Here is a 17,170-nt window from a genome sequence, read left to right as displayed (position 1 = left end):
CGTAACTCTAATCCTAACCCTAATCTCTCCTGAATCGGCACTGTTCGAGTGCAGTGGCAAGGAGAAGTCCAAGACGACCGGAAACAATGCAGAGATCAGCGGAGAGCACATACAGCACCTGGAAATCCCAAATGGTCACCAATCTAGTACTGGCCAGACTCAGCGTTGCTCAACGTCGGTGATCTGACGAGAACCGGTGTGTCAAACGTAATTTTGCCGTATATATATATATATATATATATATATATTGGCAGCAAGTCATTATTCAAGCACATCTGATTGGACACGACAGAGTTATTTGTTTCCGATTTTGCTGGATATTTTATATTTTTTTCAATTCCCTGAGCGGCCTTTTTTTTTTTATTTCGGCTGGCATGCTGTATATTATAACGCCCAAAAGCGGTTGTTCGGCCATATTTTTCTCAAACGCTTTCTATTGTTACATCCGATCGCTCCCGACGACGATCGGATACACCGGTAGAATACGCTTGAGAAGAATATGGCTGAACAAAAACTTTTGGGCGCCATAATATACAATATGTCAGCCAAAATAATATAGACCGTTCAGCGAATTGAAAAGTATCCAACAAAATCGGAAAAAAAGAACTTTGTCGTGTTCAATAAGACGTGTTTGAATATATATTTATATATATATATATATATATATATATATATATGTGTGTGTGTGTGTGTGTGTGTCTGTTTATCTGTCTGTATATATATATATATATATATATATATATATATATATATATATATATATATAATTGGGCTTATTAATTAGTCATTAACATTGTTTACCACGAATGTGTAATTAAATCCTGACCTTAATCGCTTTTTCATTTTATTTGCGTTTTTTGGTCAGCGGTTTGATGGCCTATTAATGTTTTTAGTGATTTAATTCATTTAATATGCCTCTTTGGGCATCTCTTATTTTAATCATTAGTCTCATTTCCACTATTAAGGTTTGGTTGTTTCGTTTAATGACAAAACGAGTAAAGTTGGTAAAAAATATTATGTTTAAAGTTCTCCATACACGTTTCCTTTATTCCTCGCACTTTTAAATATTTATATATGACATTAATTTAGGTCGTTGTAGAGGAAAATGGATTTAACACGATTTAGTTTTGCACAGGCAAATACAAAATTACTAAGTATAGCATCAATGTCTGGTGGATTTTCAATCAGAAAGCCGGTATCTCCAGACATCATAAACCTAGACATTCAGAATTTTTAAAGAAATAAGTTCTTATATATATATATATATATATATATATATATATATATATATATATATATATATATATATATATATATATATATGCATGTATACTCGTGAGCAAAAAAATAGGCCAAACAAATTTGATACATTTTAGCACTAAAAGAATAATTGAACAAGGAAACTTAAAGGAGACTAATACAACAGAACAAAACATTTACTTGGTAAATGGTTAGGATGGAACCGCATTCTCTTTTTATTTCTTTATAAGATCAATCCTTTTAGACATGCTCTCAAGCAAAGTGAAATACTGTGAAGAGAAGATGCTATTACATTCGCTTTGCACAGCCTCCTACACTTTGACATTGTTCTCAAAAGTTCCGGCCAATGCACGAAATATTACGGATCAAATATTCTCGATTGCGTTTAAATCAGGGCTTTGACATGACCAAAATATCACATCAATTGAATTATCAGAAAACCATTTTTTGACTTTAACAGTGTGTGCAGGGACAGTGTTATGTTGAAAAATAATGTTCTGGGATATTCCCGTCTTCTGGATACTTAGTAACAGTCCTGTTTCTAACATTCGAATGTATTCCTTTGCATTGATTGACTTCTCACATCTAATAATAAGTTCCCCAACTCCTGCTGCAGTAAAAGTTCCTCATACCATTATCCCTCCATTCCTGTATATAACTATCGTCTTTATGCAACTTGGCGAGAATTATGCTCCAGTTCTTCGATTGCACCGTTCATTAACATTGGGAGTATCACTAACAAGACAAAATCTTGATTCTATCTAACCGGAAAACATTACTGAATCGGTCTTTATCTTTCTTGTCATAACACGAGAAAAATCTCTTCTATCATTGGTGTTCTTCTTAGATAGAAATAGCTTCTTTGCACGCCTTTTAGGGGAAAATACCATTTCTTTCATTCGTCCAGATATTGTATACCAAGAAAGAGAATTTCCAGCCCCTCAAAGTGAATGCTCTAGGGCGACCAAATCTATATTTTCATTTTACCAAGCGTTCGACTTCGAACCTATAATCAATTCGCTTCACTACAGAAGGAGATGTTTTCATATTTTCTTTTCTTAAAATATCAAAAAATCTGCTTGTAAGTCATTTTAGACTGTGTTAATCCTGCAATTAGTTTTTTATATCCTCGTCAAGATGCAGTCTTACCATGTTTAGCATTTATTTGTTCATATATTATTATTATAATAATAATAATAATAATAATAATAATAATAATAATAATAATAATAATGATGATGATCTACAAAATAGAAATTTTCAGTTAAAATTAACAAAAATCCATGGAAAACATTGAAAAATCGATTTCTCCCTTCTTTCACTCTTGGCCCATAGTTTTGCTCACGAGTATATATATATATATATATATATATATATATATATATATATATATATATATATATATATACGTACAAAATTATTAATGAAGTAGATCAGCTCTTTCGGTATCTAAATAATGGGGAACTTTTGACAGAAAGTTTTATGTGTAACTTTTAACATATATATATATATATATATATATATATATATATATATATATATATATATATATACACGCATTCACACACACACATATATATACACGCATTCACACACACACACACACACATATATATATACACGCATTCACACACACAAACACACACACATATATATACACGCATTCACACACACACACACACATACACACACACACACACACACACACACGCACACACACACATATATATATATATACATGCAGTCACACTCACACACACACACATATCTCTATATATAAAAATGTAAATGTTGGTTCGTTCAGAATTAATTGTCTAAAAAACCACTGGACGGATGGCTTCCACGTTTTGGTATAATATGTTTACTATATCCATGTGTGTTTTTATATATTTCTTTTTAATTATAACATTATACTTAATTTTTCTATGATAAATAGGTGGATTTCTTTGTACCTATAGGCGATTTTTTTTATTTAGGGACAATTATTTATTACCGCTTCCTGTCACGTGACCAGTGTTGCTAATTTAGCGGTTTTCCTGCTAGATCTGGAGATTTCGTTTACAATCTAGCGGGAAATTCTAGAAAATCTGGAGGTATTTCGCACCCACACACCCGCAAGCGCTTGAAAATACTTTAAAACATAAAATAAATTCATTCATGTAAGTAAAAAAAAAGTAGCATTTATTGCCTTTGATAACAATTATTTATTGATTATTTGTTTTGTTTTTCAACTTTTTTTCGACTAACAATTCTTAAATCTCGCTATAAAATCGATTTTTCCAAGTACATTTTAGGTGGGGGGCATTCCAACCTTCGAAGTTTAGTTTAAAATACGAAATTTAGAAGTATTTAGTCGAAAATTGTAAAAAGCAAGAAACAACAGCAAAAAAAAAAAGCTATATCAATACAGTAGAATTTAATTATCTACCAACCTAAATACTTTTAACATGCTAAAACAAAGTTTTTTGTTTTTTTATTTTTCTAATTGTGCTGTTTGATTTGCAGTATATTTCAATTAAAATTTTATTATAAAAAGTTAAAGTTTATGATTTGTTTCCTGCAAAAAATATACCCTCTCTGAAAAAACAGGTAAAACTAGCTGATAAAATACGGGAGCTAACCGCTTTAATATAATTCCAGAAACATATAGTGAGAAAACACGGAACATTTTATATATTGAATATACTATATTTATAATTTTTTTTATGGTAGGAAGTGAAAATAGGGAGTTTTTTTTTTGGGGGGGGGATTAGCGATTTTTGAAAATTTCAGATGATAGCGATTTTCTTGACATATCTTTCTCCTGATCTCGCGGTTTTTTTTTTTAAATCTCAGTTGCCAACACTGCATCACTAAAAACACTACAGAATGTATTTACAATATCGGTAAATTTTCGATGGGTTTAATCACATGATTATTGATAAATTTACAACACGTGGTCGCTTTCCTATTAAATATTCATCGAAAAATGAATGCCGGCATTCAAAGTGTATAAACATTTTTGACCCCTCCCTTTACTTAAAAATTCACCAAAAATCAGGAAATTAACGAATTTTAATGAAAATTGCAGTATTTATCAAATAATGATCGCAGAATATAAGGAACTAATTATTTTTTACTTAACTCTTAGTGAAAATGTTTTATTTTGTTTAAACAAAAAATACCTTTACTAAAGTTATGGTTTTAAGTAGTAAATAAAAAACGGGGTTTGTATTACTGTACATATAGATTCGAAAAAGTTGTACAAAAAACAAATATATAACAAATAAATTTTATCAAAGGCAAGATAAGTTACTTTTCTACCAAACTGGATATATTTTTCGTGTTTTTATTCTATGTAACATGTTTATTCAGCTCGAAAAACATACAGTGTTTACCGATGTATTTGAAAATTCAAGATGGCGTCTGATTCTCTCTTTAACACGGTAAATTTGGGAAAAGGTGTTATAAATAAAAAACCGGATAAAATACTGTTAAAAACTCGCTCAATATATGTTACCGTGACATAGGTTGACATATATTAGGCGGGTTTTTGATAGTATTTTGTATAGTTTTTTATTTATAACACCTTATCCCAAACTTACCGTGTTAAAGAGAGAATCAGACGCCATCTTGAATTTTCAAATACATCGGTAAACACTGTATGTTTTTCGAGCTGAATAAACATGTTACATTGAATAAAAACACGAAAAATATATCCAGTTTTGTAGAAAAGTAACATCTTGTTTTTGATAAAATTTATTTGTTATATATTTGTTTTTTGACAACTTTTTCGAATCTATGTGTACAGTAATACAAACCCATGAATTCTCGCATACTATTCAGGAAATTAAAGATTCAATTAGATTCCTATTTCAGTCACCTGAATTATTTAGCGTGAAATGAGTTTAGGAATTTATAGCCAAACCTAAATATTTTTTTCTTTCTTTTGCTTAAAAAATAGCATTAATACAGTAAACTTGCATAGAATACTCTGCTTTACGGTTGTTGTAAAAATGGAACGGAAATTTGAATTTCGTTCCCTTTTAAATTCGGTACATTTTTACATTACGTCCAACTCATCGTTCACATTCGAAAGATCAACTTTTATAGCTTTTCAGGTATGCTGGCAAGGTTAGGGGTGTCTATTCCGAAAGCCGTTCTTAACATGGGTAGATTGGTAGGTGTGTCAGAAATTTTGTGAAAAATAGTGAATAATTCCACCCCGTTTTTCCAAGCTTATAACTCCTCGAAAAATGTAACTCAAGCCCTAATTTTTTTCAATTAAGGGGGCAAGAACCAAGGTTTCATTAAAAAAAACAAAAAAAACAAAAAACAAAAAAAACAAACAACGTGTTTTTTTTTTTTTAAAAGGTCTTAAACTTCGGACTTTACAGGTAAATTTCTAAAAAACACTGCTTTTTTGTTTTAAATTTGAATATTATTTATTGACCTTTTCTCTTCAATTTGTGATATATAACACTTTGGTGAGTAAATTATTTACTTTTTAATAGACATTTCAAAATAGGAGGCGTGAATTATTCGACCTCCTGTCTTTCCAAGCTTATAACTCCTCGAAAAATGTAATTCAAGCCCTAATTTTTTTCAATTAAAGGAGCAAGGACCAAGGTTTCATAAAAAAAACAAAAACAAAAGAAAAAACAAACAACGTGGTTTAAAAAAAAACAGTCTTTAAACTTCGAACTTTACAGGTAAATTTCTAAAAAACACTACTTTTTTGTTTTAAATTTGAATATATTACTTATTGACCTTTTCTCTTCAATTTGTGATATATAAAACTTTGGTGAGTAAATTAATTATTTACTTTTTAATAGACACTTGAAAATGGGGGGGCGTCAATTAAAATAAAACGTTTTCTAAAATATTATATTCGGTTTATTGGAAAGGGCATAAAATTTCACATTGACCCTGAAAATATCGTAAAAATAGAATCAATAGAAAAATTTTGATAGATGTTTAAAGTTTAAAAATTGAAAGATATTGAGTTCGTAAAATTCATTAGTTTTTTTAAAAATAAAAAAAAATATTTCTATTACTTTTAAAACAACTTTATTAGTTTATTTTGGAAGTATAATCCATAAAGAAAATAAACAACCCACTTTTAAAAGAGAAATTACGAGATTTTTTTTTATTTTATTCGCAGTTTCGTGATAAGGGTGTCAAAAATCCTGATACATCTACTAGATTGGAGTGTTTATTCGTTGTAAACGTACCCTACAACCTATAAATGTCGACATTTCCAATGTGAATGGTAAGCTGGATTTATGTAAAAAAATAACAAAAAGATATACCAAACTGACTTTTTCGTTTAAAAATGGAATTATTTCCCTTTCGTTATTAACTTTTTTTTTTTATAAATATTTTGTGTTTTATATACATAAAGTAGAATTGTTGAATGTTACTGTTTTGATTATATTCGTTTGAGGGGGGCACAATTAAAAAATTAAGAAAGATTAAAACGAAGCGAAATTTAAGTTTCCGTTCCAATTTTACAACAACCGTAAAACAGCACATACTCAGCAAGTTTTATCGTAATTTATAAGCATTATGTTGAAACACTAAATCAACATTTTTTAAATTTGTTTGCATAATTGATGATGGAAGTATTTTTCTGTTTATTTTCTGAACATCTGTTAAAAAAAATAATTTGTACATTCTCTTGAAAAAAAGAATCAAATTTTTCTCTACTTTCACATCACTATTTACAGTGTTCATCTGTTCTTTTTATAATAAAAATTCCGTTTTCAAAGAGAAACGTTTACTGACAAATTTCTTTTAAAAAAAGAGCAAGTTTTCATGTAAAAACAACTTCCACCTTTTTTTGTGGTAAAAAATTAATCTTTTTTTTGGGGAAAAAATAACAACTTTTATTGATTAAAAAAATTGCAAAAAATAATAAAAGTAAATAAACGAAAAAAATGCAATTTTTCTTGAGGAATGTGTTCATTTTAACAAACTGAACCACAGCAACGCGTGGCCGGGTACAACTAGTATATATATATATATATATATATATATATATATAAATATTCTTGTTATGCTGCTACATTCTGATTGAAATTTGACTTTTATGGGTAATGTTGGTGTTTGCGTTTTGGGTTCTTAGGTAATTTCTGTTCTAAAGTTTTAAAATATTTTAAAATGCTTAATTACATGACGTAAACTGTCACATTTCATAGCTTTTTCGTGCAGTGAAACTATGGGTCGAACCTACAACTATCGGCAGCTCTAATATCTACAATTGTAACGTTTTCTACCGATGAGCGACCAATAAACAAAATAAAAAAGTATTTATACATGCGAGATATTATATTACATACGGGATATTTTTATTCTCTTCATCGGCGCTGTTTCGCCAAGTGGCTGTTTCATCCAATGGTTATCAATGGTTTCGTCGGTTTAACTTGGAAGGATAAAACTTCAGCTGTGTTTTTTCTCCTGATTTTGAACTCTGCCTACTCCATTCAGCTCGACTTCAGGTTACCCGTCTCTGGGAACGATTCTGTTTACAGATGCAGGTTGCTACTGACGTAAAGTCCATAATATGTAATCCAGTAATTGCTACTTGGAAGATATTCATTTTTTACTACAGCTGTTCAGTAGAATATATATATATATATATATATATATATATATATATATATATATATATACTAGCAAAAGTACCCGTTGTTGGCTGAGTTCATAACAGCCTACAGAAAATGGACTCTAATTTATGAAAGTATGATAGGTTATATAAAGGAAGGCTTGTAAAGAGATAGCTTCGAATTTGGGGGTATCAAAACCAAAGCAAATATGATGAAAATAAAAATAGAATAGATAAACCCCATAATTTATTATACCATACCTGTTCACACTGAAACACTTATCACAATATTCTGTGGATCTATATTAAAAAACCTTGTTAAACTTTGTGGCATATTTCCATTCTATGGAGGTCAGGTGCGAACGAACATCCCATAATTTTATTATACCATATTTCTTCAAACTGAAACATAATTATCAAAGTATACTTACGCAGATAGATATGAAAAATCTTTATTAAAGTTTGTGCCTATTTCCATTCTATGGAGGCCAGGCGCGAAGGCAGACCCCACAATTTTATTATACCATCCCTATTTTTAAGTTAAAACATACTTATCAAAGTATTCTTATGTACATCTATATAAAAAAAGCTTGCAAACGTTTTTTTTTTAATTTTTAATTTTTTTATTTCCCTACTTTGTGGATATGGCGCGAACGCAGACCCCACAATTTTAATGAACCACCGTTCTGCCAGATCAAATATATTCATTTCTGTGTCTTGATACATCTTCTATCATTATATGTAATCAGTTTTTTAAAATAGTCAACCATATAGGAGCCTATTCGTGACCAGACACACACACACATTCAGCTTTATATTATAGATATATAAAATAAAATTACACTTTGTCTCGGAAGCCGTGTTAGGCGCATATCTTGTTTTTCTTTTATTAATACTGTTGGAATTTTCCCCCCTTTCCTTGTACGTATTTGTGAGTTGTTCCACGGATTTCAGCCTTTTGGATTGTTTTGGACCATCTTCCAGTTGTGCTATTTCCTTGGATTTTGCTTGTGTCGAATGGAAGTTTGGATTTGCAGTTTTGGATTTTGCCGTCATTGGATGCTTTGCCTTTCACCAGACTGTCCATTCACGTGAAATCACCTTTTTCTCCACCATATTCCCTCTGCTTCACTTTTTGTTATCGAGTAAGATATTTGACGATCTTGCGGTTTCATCAAGTACTTTTGTATGCAGGGTCCGATCCCGCATTTTGCTAATTCCTGCCCTCTGATGAGAAGGACAGTATTTCTTCGAAACTCCGCGGATTAAAGACTATCCACTTTTTAAGTGTTTCCTTTTCAGATTAAATATGTTTTTAACTCATTTTCAAAGTGATTTTTAACATGTTTTATTAACTATTTGCTCTCATATATATATATATATATATATATATATATATATATATATATATATATATATATATATATATATATACATTAGTGATAGGAAATTCCAATATTTTTCTCGATTCCGATACAATTCCCGATTCTGTACTAAATTTACGATTCCGATACAATAATTGCTTCCAGTTCCTACTGTTTATAAATCTTTAAATATTTAACTCATTTGTTAATTTTTACTGATTACCGTAAAATACACATATATTTGATATGAGTAGAACTACACTGTTGGGGATGATCTATAGGTTCTTGTTTTACTATTTATTATTTTTCTTATTAGTATGAATTGTAAAATATTTTTCTTTTGAACGAAATCAAAATACAAGCACAATTAAAAATAATTTTTGGCATCTGAAAATAGGAACAGATTTTTCGATTCAGATACTCACAAAGTTCCGCTTTTTCCGACCGATTCCTGATTCCGATTAATCGCTCCTACACGAATATATATATATATATATATATATATATATATATATATATATATATATATATATAGTAAGTTATAAAATATATATGGCGATTAAGCTACACTGAATATTCCGCGTTTCACCCACTCTAGGACTCTTCAGGCTTATGCCTGAATTTTGTGGTTGTCTGTCGTTTTTATATATGTTGAGGATTTTAGTTAGCCGTATACATATATATATAACTACTTTATTTACTCACATAAAATTAATATACGAAAGTATAGATTTATGCGTAAACTGTAAGTATTTACTTCAAAAGTGCTCAATACGTAAGTAGAGCTAGTTAGTAATTTATAAAATATATATGGCGATTAAGCTACACTGAATATTCGACGTTTCATCCACTCTAGGATTCGTCAGGCTTATGCGCGAATTCTGTGGTTGTTTATCGTTTTTATATGGTCCTCTTCTGTTGAGGATTTCAGTTAGCCAATCAGCTTTCTAGTATCCACCGCGCCCCTTCCTATCAGCCAATGGGCATGCATTTTATCGAACAAAGGATTTGTTTTAAAACTAGTTTAGTGGTTTAAGGCAGATATTTTCTTTATATATATATATATATATATATATATATATATATATATATAAATATACATGTGTACATATATATATGCACATATATATACATATATATATACATGCATATATGTGTGAACGTTTATGTATATTCATGTTTATTTAATTTATTTGTTTATTTTCTATTGTTTTTGTTAGTTTTAAAACTATTTTTTGATCGCTATCCTAGAGTAAATTTTATTTTGTGAACACAGTTATTTGATATTTCTTTTCTACAGTTTAATAGATTTTGTGGTTCTTTAAAGTATAGGATAGCAAATTTGTCATGAAGAGATAATTTACATGGGTCGCCTAAATGCCTACACGTGGTAGTTTGTCTTATTATCTTCCATTCGACTACCGGCGAATGTCCGCTTTCTTTGAGTTCCCAGTATTTATTCGCTAGTGTTGTTTTTATACGGTGTTTTTATTGTTGAATGTACTTTTGTGGTCATAGTATTGGGTTTTGAAATCTAAGGAAGTTATGCCTACGTAATATTTCTTGTTATTCGGATTTTCTTTCGCAAATATTGTTGCCTGATAAACTACGCTTTTTGTTAGACATTTATTTTGAACTGGGCAAAATGTGCGGTGTCTACAGTTGCATTTATCTTGTTCGTTATTAGTATTTTTATTTATGGTATGGTTGTTCTTGTCCGGAGTTTGTTATTATTATTATTATTATTATTATTATTATTATTATTATTATTATTATTTCTGCTAGTGTTAGTTTTATTTTTGTCATGTGTCTACTTTTTTATTGTTTATTTTGTTGTTGTTTACATTGTTTTTATTCAGTATTTTGTTATTATGTGTTTTAATTATCATCCCTAAAGTATCGCAACAACTGTAAGATAACTTTAAGGTATTTTTATTGAAGATTTTGTGTAAGAGGTTTGTTGCGGGAAAGTGTTTTTCAATAAGATCTAGAAATTTCTTGCCAAGTTTTGTTTTTAACATTTGATTGCATGGGGCCGTATACCAGATTATAGTTTTTTTCTTCTATTTTTAATTTTATTATAGTTATTGGTGTTTTGTTGCTTATATTTGATATCGATATTTTTGTATTCACTATTTTTTAGGGCTGTTTCGTAGATATTGTTTGACTTGTAAAATGCATTTTCATCGCTTGAGTTATTACTGAGTCTACTTACAATCGAGTTAGGAATGTGTTTTATAATTGATGGTGGGTGATTGGACTTATATATTTTATAAATTACTATATATATATATATATATAATTATATATATATATATAATTATATATATATATATATATATATATATATATATATATATACAAACTTATCTTAAGCCAGGAATCAAACCAACAACCATGTATTCGATAGTCAATAGTTCATTATGACAGAGGTGTTTGTAAATAATATCTACAAAGTTTTTTCTTATATAATAATTAACCGCCACCTGACAGTGCTCTATTTGTTTATTAGCAAATAGCTAAAGAGTATTTACATAGGCGAACAGTTGTCAATCACTCAACATACGAAAAATCTCAACCACACGTGTCTCTCAAATTGATATTATTATTTTAATTTCCTTTTAATCCATGTCTATCATCGTTAAGCAAAATGAGCGAGAACAATTAAAAAAATGACCTTACTCCTGAAAAAAAAAATGTTACCATTTTACCATTACTTCCTGCGTTTTCATATCTTCATATTATCTTCTTGAAATTTTAATCAAGAGACGCCATTTATTTAAGGAAAATTCACGCTTTATTATTTTTCGTCTCGATCTTCGAAATGGGATTAAGCATGATTTCATCCTTCAAATGCATAGATGTTTTTTTTTCTTATTGCAAAAAAATAAGAAAAAAATCGGGCAAATAGAAGGAAATGGGGAAGAAGAAGAAATTTTTTTAAAAAAATCCGGAACTAAAATTGTTTTTGTTATTTGTTCCTTTTTTTTATAATACGAATTTTGAATGGAAACTAAAAACATAAAATAACAGTTTGTCACTGTCAGAATTTATGAAAACTTCCGGTTTGAAAACAAAGATATATGGAGCGTTTTGAAGAAGCAGAGAGAGAGAGAGAAAGAGAGAGGGAGAGAGAGAGGGAGAGAGATGGGGGAAGAAGAAGAAGAAGAAGAGAGAGAGAGAGAGAGAGAGAGAGCGTGTATTTAGAGAAAAAACGAGAGATCATTTAGAAGAAGCAGACGCAGGCAGTGTGTATATATATATACATATGTGTGTGTATGTATACAGGAGAGATAGAGGAAAGAAACGGAGAGAGAGAGAGAGAGAGAAAGAGAGAGATGAGAGCGTATGTTAAATAGAAAGTAAGAGAGGAAGAGAGTTTCGAAGAAACAGTTACAGAAACATCCTCCTCTTTCTTCCTTTCTCTCTCTCTCTCTCTAGCTCTCTCTCTCTATACATATATATGTGTGTGTGTGTGTGTGTATGTGTGTTATGTGAGTTTATGTGTGCAAGACAGAAGAAAGGAAGAGTGATTGAGAGAAAGAGAAGAGAGTGCGTTTGAGAAATAGAGAGAGACAGAGAAAGAAAAAGGGGGAGTTTGGAAAGAAGCAGTGATAGAACTGTCTATATATGTATATATATATGCGTGTGTGTGCGCGCGAGAAAGAGGAAACAACACACACACGTATGTATATGATTATATAAAAGGAACTTTGTGTGTGTGCCTGTGTATGCGTATGCACGTGAGTTTGTTCCTAATAGACTCCACAACCACTAGGCCAATTTTTATGAAATTTCACACAAAAGTACTTTATGTATCCGGCAGTGTTCTTAGGTAGGTTTTGTTTCAGAATGTATTCGATAATTATCGATAATCGATAAGAGAAGGAACAGCGATTTCGACCAAAGTAACACACAAGTGCATTTGAGATATTGTATTATCACAAGGAGAAATGTCACGTGTATAAATTAACAGTAGGTTCTTTGATATGACAGGGGCGCATTCGAAATGAATGCTTCTTTTTAGAGCGCAATTGAACCATGATACTTAATTTTTGTATTTTAATCTTTAAACCCAGAAACATAAGTACAAATTAGCAAGAAATAAAATATGTAAGAGCCATATCAGCGCAAGTTAGCATATCAGATTCACTTTCCAAAAGTTCTACTTAAAAACGTTATTATGTTACAAAACTAAACCAACCAGAATGCATTTCGATTTATTGGAAATAAATCATACATTTTACGTTTAGTTGGAGACCCATCGCGGTGCATCGGGAGTTATATATATATAAAAAAATAATTTTATAAAATAAACAGTAGGTTCTCTACAGTGCAATGTCGACTACAACACATCTTAGACTACATCACTGCAGGGAGGTATGTGAAGTTTACTTCCGGTGCACCGGAATGGTTCTCCGACGAGAGCAGGTAATCAATCTATTTGATTTAAGTATGGGCGATTTCACCGATTTCGATGACAATAAAACTATTGTCAAACATTCGAATAATCAGTTACGTAGGTTGCAATCATTTACAATTAACAACTAATCTGTGTATGATCGTTTCTGAGATGATACAAAGTTTTATTGAAATAAAGTCTCTTCATCAGCACAGGATAGTTGGTTGTTTTTGTTTTACGGCATATCAACCTTTTTCAGATTATTTAATGCCAGATCTAGTGATTTTGAGGAACGATTTTTTTAATGGAGTATATTTGTTTTATAAGTCTGATTCTATTTAACCCATAGTTGGGACCCTAACAGGTACTACCACTCCAGGTCAGAGTGGACCTGGGAGCAATGGCAATTAAAGGGTGGTTCCACACTCTCCAAGGCCCGTAAGCCGGGGCCTCACCATCGGATATAGTTTTAGGTCATATCCAGGACCATCAGCACAGGGATTAGATAATAAATAAAAAATTGAAACATAGGTATGAAGACTAAGTTGAAGATAACCATCTTTTGTTAAGCAAATCATGAAGTTTTCAGGCTCCTAGCTGGATGCCCGGCGTTGCTCGGTCGCACAATACGCTTAAACATGATATTTTAATTTATGCAGATTGAGTATGCATCATTATAGAATAAATCCTCTATTGGATGTCATATATTACGAGGAATAGTTTGCATTTCGATTTGTTTTTATAAATAACTAGCGAGGCGTACCCGGCGTTTCCCGGGTATTTGGAGGTGTGTGTAGAAACTCCGTGGGTGGGGTGGGGAGTTAAAAATGTTTCGGTAGGTAAGTATGAGGATCGAACCCGAACCGTTGAGGCAAAGTTGTAAATTAAAGTGTGAAAAAAAAAAATGCGACGTTAACCATTGCCACACCGCTAGATGCTAACGCAAACACGTTCAAATTTATTTAATTACTTGGATTTGGCAGGTGCACGTTTTAATCTATATATATATAAAAGCGAAAATGTATGTATGTATGTATGCATATATGTATGTCTGTGTGTATGTTTGGATGCCTGCTAAAAACTTTCGACAGACGCGACGAAAATTCACAAACTCGGTATCACATCGAAGCTCCATCCTTTGCTCGAAAAATATTGAAAAATTGGCCAAAAACATTAACTTTTTCACCCCGAAATCGACAATTTTCGACAGGGTGGGAGGGGTCAACAAAAACGGTCCTCTCATGACAATGACCGATTCTACGCATGCGTCAGATGACGTCGTGACCTGATTTACTTTAAATAGTTGAAAAACCGAACAAATTTCGTGAACGTCGCCTTAGTTCAGTTTGTTAAGGCTTTAGTTCATTATGTAAATATTTTGGGTTCGAATCGTGGTGTGAGCTGTTTTTTTTTTTTCGATTTTTTAAATTTTAATATCGAAACAGGATTATTTAAGCAAGGTTTCACGTGTTTGTTTTTCTGTTTTCATCGTTCGTTTGCCTTACGTTAGTTTTTTGTGTTTTTTCCCGCATAGTGTTAACGTTGTTTCTTTTTTTACTTCGCTTATGACAAACAAACATACGTCGTCGTCGTAACGCTCGACGACTTCCGGCCGCGTACCTGTCAATTTGGTTCTTAAATAAATTCAAATATCAATCACTAACTCATTCTGGCTGGCCGATTTTATTTTCAAACTTCGCCCCAGGGCTTCGGGTTCGATCCACCCCCGGGTTCTTTTTTATTTAACACCAAACATCTCCAAACATCCGGGTCCCCCCGCTAGTGAGTTAATGAGGTCAAGTTTGACTGCGGGATTTATATTTTCCCAAGATGTTATAGGAAAAAGCGGCGAGCGACAAATGTTGAATGTTTATCTTCCCGAAATCGAGCAAATTAAATAGACAGGCGAGCTTCGTTGTTAACTGTGAGATATTACGATTTATATGTGATATAAAATGTTTTAAAAAGTTGTGAAGCGAGGGACCGCTTCTCTGAAAAAAAGCCTTTTGTAGACATACAGAAAAAGCGAACACACACACATACATACATACATACATACATACATACATACATACATACATACATACATACATACATACATGCATGCATACATTTTCGCTTTTATATTTATAGATTAATATATTTTAAATCTTTATAAACAGTTGAAATAAATAAATAAATTGCTGGAAAGGACATTTAAACCTTATACTTCACCAACCTCTGAAAAAAAAAGACGTGCCAAGCCTTACCATCGCCATAGCACGTAAAAAAAGGAAATCTGTTTTTTTTTGATGAAGTTTCTGTTATGAATCGAAATATTGAATTGTATAAATAAATAAATATATAGGTTTATTTATTGATTAAGAAGATTCTGTACTTGTCTGGCTTTAAACTTTAATATTTTGAATTATATATATATATATATATATATATATATATATACACAGACACACACACACACACACACACACACACACATATATATATATGTATATATATATATATATATTGAATCAACAACGAAAGTTTATTTTCTAAATTTCATGATGATCTTACAATTTATTCCTTTATTCAGTTGACATTTACTGTTCTTAACAGTATCTGTTTCATAGTACAAAATCATTCACTTAATTATTATATCAATCAATGAATCTATTTTGCCCTTAACTCATCAGAAGAAATAGCAACTATTAATAGAAGAAAATAAAATGCATTTCGGTATGATTACAAAATCCAAAAACTAGAATACAAGCTGCAATCACTTTATTATTTGCCAATTTTATGGCGTAATGTAAACAAATAATAAAGTCAACATCATGCCATTTGGATTATAGACAATTGTCATTGATTTATTATATGCTCTGTATTTACATTGAGCTTCTTTAAAAAAGGATCGGTATATATAAAATTGAAATGTTTTTTTTTTGCTGCAGAACAATATATTTTCCGTTAATAAATCCAATATATATATATATATATATATATATATATATATATATATATATATATATATATATATATATATATATATATATATATATATTGGATTTATTAACGGAAAATATATTATTCTGCAGCAAAAAAAAAAACATCATATTAGTGCCATTTTTACGTTTGGATAATCGTCACGTCAGATATGGTGTGATACTAAACTCTCTCTTTTCAGCTCTTAGTATAATTATGGTGTTGACAGTTAACTTGGTTATTGTCATTTACTACGGGATTTTTTCTCTTTTCTTTAAAATCCTGGGTCCAAATATGAACGTTAGGTCCGATTTGACACGCAACCATTCTCGCCAGATGTGAAGCCATTATGTCTACGTAATTTAAACTGTAAGCAATGCTCTTTATTTAATTGTTTGCATTATTTTATTTTGTTTGTTTCTTTTTGGCGCTGTTGGCTCCTGATAACAAAACCCGGTCACGTTCCGAATGTTAATTTGGGTCAGACCATGTCCTGAATGGCGATAGATTTGCAACCGGTCACACGTGATACCTGTGTTTCTTTTTGTTTGAACAAAAGATAAACCTTGTGTCATACTTGGTTGGGCGAAAAAA

At 30.9% G+C, this 17,170-nt stretch overlaps 1 protein-coding gene and 1 pseudogene across 2 annotated transcripts in view; one reads left to right on the top strand and one right to left on the bottom strand.

The window, feature by feature from the left end:
* The window catches only part of LOC145287865 (protein FAM124A-like), a 793,464-nt gene that overhangs the window by 210,652 nt on the left and 565,642 nt on the right, over positions 1-17,170 (top strand). The gene's annotated exons all lie outside the window — the stretch shown is intronic.
* On the bottom strand, positions 107-224 carry LOC145288321 (5S ribosomal RNA; annotated as a pseudogene).

The sequence above is a fragment of the Euprymna scolopes genome, chromosome 11, assembly GCF_053919585.1.
Source record: "Euprymna scolopes isolate OS-2025 chromosome 11, ASM5391958v1, whole genome shotgun sequence".
Lineage (NCBI taxonomy): Eukaryota > Metazoa > Mollusca > Cephalopoda > Sepiida > Sepiolidae > Euprymna > Euprymna scolopes.
This window is presented reverse-complemented; position numbering and strand designations above follow the sequence as displayed.